This window comes from Notamacropus eugenii, chromosome 4 (assembly GCF_028372415.1).
Source record: "Notamacropus eugenii isolate mMacEug1 chromosome 4, mMacEug1.pri_v2, whole genome shotgun sequence".
In the NCBI taxonomy this organism is placed as follows: Eukaryota; Metazoa; Chordata; class Mammalia; order Diprotodontia; family Macropodidae; genus Notamacropus; species Notamacropus eugenii.
In genome coordinates, this window is record NC_092875.1 from 395,874,267 (window position 1) to 395,878,595 (window position 4,329).

Consider the following 4,329-nt stretch of genomic DNA (forward strand, 5'->3'; position numbering starts at 1 on the left):
TAGTTAGAGATCGGGTACTATTAGGTCTTCATCTTCTCCACCTTTTTATTATTTCCATTGAGAGTCTTGACCCACTCTTTTCCCTCCCCCAAATAAATTTTGTTGTAACAGTGCCGTTCTGGACTGGATAGAGGAACTTATTTTTGTTACTTTTCCAGATTTGAAAAAATTTAAAATTTTTAAAAATTGATATCATTTGTTTTTACATCACCTAGATTTCTCTCGTTTCGGCAGTTTAGGGGGTCCAGTGGATTGAACACTGGGGCTTGGAATCAGGAAGACTTATCTTTATGAGTTCAAATCTGGCCTCAGACACTTGCTAGCTGTTTGACCTTGGGCAAGTGACTTAACCTTGTTTACCTCAGTTCCTTATCTGTAAAATGAGTTGGAGAAGGAAATGACAAATTATACTGGTATCTGTGCCAAGAAAACACCAAAATGTAGTTATGAAGAGTGAGACACAATTGAAATAACTCAACAACAACAAGGTTTTCATCTATATCCTTGCTCCTCTCTCTTCCCAAAAAGCCATCATTAGAGAGAGAGAGAGAGAGAGAGAGAGAGAGAGAGAGAGAGAGACAGAGAGACAGAGAGAGAGAGAGACAGAGAGAGAGAGACAGAGACAGAGACAGAGAGACAGAGACAGAGACAGAGATAGAGAGACAGAGACGGAGAGAGAAACAGAGACAGAGAGACACAGAGAGAGACAGAGAGACAGAGACAGAGGAGGAAAAAGACAAAATCCCTCAGAACTGATTAATATATAAAAAACCAAAAAACAGAAACTCCTGAGAACATAATGTTCCATACCTATGGACCCTTATCCCTCCACCCACTTCTGCAAAGGAGGGGAAGAAAGGGTGTCTTCTTACATCTCTTCTTTGGCACCAAATTTGTTTGTTATGATTTTGCAACATTGTTTTGTGGTCATTTTTCTTTCTGTTTATATTGTTATGGTCATTATGCATATTCTTTTCCTGTCTCTGCTTATTTTAGTTTGAATTAATTCATGTTAGTCTTTCCTTGCTTCTTTGAAAATATGTGCTTTATGAAAAATGTTAAAGAAAACAAAATAATTTTTTTCTTTCTGTCTTTAAAACAATTAAATTTGAATCAAGAAAATTAAGGAAAGAATAGATTGCTTAAGGAAGATGGGCTTAATCCAGTGATTTTCTGGTAAATGTCTCAGGGGAAAGAAAGGACTAACACACATACATAAGTTTATTATAAATTTTACTGACACAAAGTATGTGTAGTACACAATTTACCAATATTACAAATCATAATCAATTATGCAATATTTTTATTCTCAATTCCATATAGGCATCTGATTCTCTTGGAATGCATTCATTGATTGTTGCTGAACTCCTGTATCTGTAGCCAGTCTGCAGTAGCAATTAAACCATGATTTGATAAATGGAGTTGTATCAGAAGCTGCTAACTTTTTTCTCAATAAGTTTATTGTCATAAAATCAGCTGTGTGATCTAAAGCTAAACTATTTCTCACCGTTGTACAAATTATATTCACTAAACTGAAGCCTCTTTCAGCTTCAGCACTGCTGATTGAAATAATGCTAATTATCTTTTTAGCTTTCTGCATATCTCGGATTAAAACTTGGTTTGATTTTAAATCATTATCTGCAAAGTCCCTAAAATTGTTTAATTCAATTTCATGTTTTAAAATTTCACTGAACGATACAATTTTTTAAAACCAGCTATTCATGGTGAATTAGCTCTTCATAAAGCCAACTAGATGGCTCTAATAATCAAAATAATGTAAGATGCTTTCATTGTTATTTCTATCCAATCAAAGATATAAATTCACATGTTGAATTTTATTTTCTAGAGGAAGATTATTATTTTTTTATTAAATAGAATGTCCTGAAACTTACCTGCTTTAATCACATCTTCAACTTGAGATTCATTCTTTCCAGTAACAATCTTTAAAATTTTTCAAAGTTGTTGTCATGTATTTGAACAACCCTCATAGTTTCTGAATTTTATTTGGTCTTGACTGCAATGAAGTTGAAATTAACAAAAATTCTTCAAGAATGTCAATCATTTTGCACATGTATAACCTATATTAGATTGTTTGTCATTATGGGGAGGGGAAGAGAAGAGAGGGAAGAAAATTTGGAACTCAAAATCTTAGAAAAAATGAATGTTGAAAACTATCTTTGCATGTAATTGGAAAAAATAAAACACTATTTACATTGAAAAAGAATGTCAATCATTAAAGTAAGATCTTAAAAGAAATTAACATTACATAATCTCTTTGCCAAAACACAAACAAGAAAATGCAAGATATGGGCATTATGCATCTTGTATATATTATGCAAGATAGAAAGTAGCAGCTTGTAAAATTACTCCCATCTTGGTCCCAACACTTGGGCAATTTTTAATAATTTCAATGACAAATTCTTTAGCTACAATTCTGATCTTGATATGAGTTTTATTAGATTGGTGATAAATAGAATAAGTTTTATCTGGAAATATTTTAAAATGATTAACTTGTTTTATTTCAGATATTGAATGTTAAGTGAAAATTGCAGTCTTTGATTTAAACCATGCCAACGATGATTTTAGGAAATTTTTGTAATAACTTGATTATTGGCTATTCCAGACTTTCTTCTTGGCATCAAATTAGCCCCTTCAATTCAATTCACTAAACATTTATTAAGCATCTACTATGTGCCAGGCACTGTGCTAAGCTCTAGGGACACAAGCCCTCAAGGAACTTGCAACCTAATAGGGGAAAATACTCAAAAGGAAGCTGAAAGGATCTGGGAAGTCCTGAGCTAACTATAAAAGAAGACTTGGGGAGGTCGCTCCTCCCTCCAGCCCCTGGTCAGAGAGGAGAGGCAACCGAGGGTGTTGAGAAGGTGTTGGGTATCAAAAACTGAAATCTGCATGGTGATGACTTCAGGTGATCGATCACCTTATCTTGAGGAGGCATGATATTAGTGTCAGAACACAAAAAGAACAGAATGTAATTAAGTTTGATTTAAAATCATCATTGTAAAGACAATCATTTAGAGTAGACAATAATGTATTGAAAATACACTTCATTGTGGCTGACTCCAATTCTTTTAAAGCAACAAGTTACTTTGCTGGTGTAAGAGCTGACTGAACTGAGAACTGACTATGTTGAACAACCCAGCTCACAAAATTCATGAAAATTTCACAACTGGTTTTTGTCAGCCAGCTGACTCCTTTCTCCAAACTATTTCCCTAGTTTTCACTACTAGTCCTATGGGTTCATATAAAATTTTCCAGTTCTATGTATCCAGCCCTAGTCTCTTTCCTGAGTTCAAGTTCCATATTATCAACTACCTGGTGAACATTTCAACCTGGGTATCACATTGGTATCTTGGATTCAGCATATCCAAAACAGGACTTATAATATTTCCTCTCAAACTCATCCAGTCAATCAATAAACATTTATTAAGCACCTTCAATATACCAGGTACTGTGCTAAATATCCCCATTACTGTTGATGACACTACCAATATTCCAGTAATTCAAGTTTGTAAACTTGGAGTCGTTCTTTATTATTCTCTTTGCTCTAAGCCCTGTTTCCTAACTGTTACCAAGTTTGGTTTTGTTGTTTCTGCCTCTCCAACATCTTTTTTCTTTCCCCTTGTTCCCACTAATACACCTCTACCCTAATTCATGTTCCCATCACCTCTCTCTTGAGCTACTACAATAACCTTCTAATTGACCTACCTGTCTGGGATCTCTTCCCTCTCAAATCCATCTTCCTCATATCTTCCAAATCTTTTCAATACACTTATGTGGCCTCCTGTTCACAAAAATTTAATGACTCTCTCTTGCCTCTGGGATAAAATACATGTAACACTGACTACCCTGGAATCTACCACCTGAAAGCCTGGTATGTTACCTTTCTACTCTCCTTCCAGGGTTCTCTGGTATCCTTAAGGAGATTTGGTGATATCTAGGTTCTATGCAAGTGGCTCCAGACCACACTGATGGTGTTCCCAAGTGTGTGTGGGAGGGTCTCCTGCACTCAGTTCCATTTAGCCACCAACAGATTTACACAGAAATATTTATTACAGAAGGCATAATCACAAATGTACAAACTTATTCCACCATTATGTGGGAAGCACAATCTGCCTCCCACCCAGATTAACCTTGTCTCTGGGGAGTGGAAGATGATTAAGTTTGTAGACCCACTTGGTTTCAGAGCATCAGCTCAGGCTCAAGTCGAAAATCCTTCATGAACTCATGTGGGCCCTCTGTCTTCTCAAGGCTTCCTGCCCTGGTTTGTTGGATGTGCCACCTTGCCTATAGTCCTGGCTCCAAGATCTC

General features: G+C 35.8%; 1 pseudogene; it reads right to left on the reverse strand.

The window, feature by feature from the left end:
- Positions 1-1,309: 1,309 nt before the first annotated feature.
- Positions 1,310-2,579, reverse strand: LOC140502646 (E3 SUMO-protein ligase KIAA1586-like; annotated as a pseudogene).
- Positions 2,580-4,329: the final 1,750 nt, after the last annotated feature.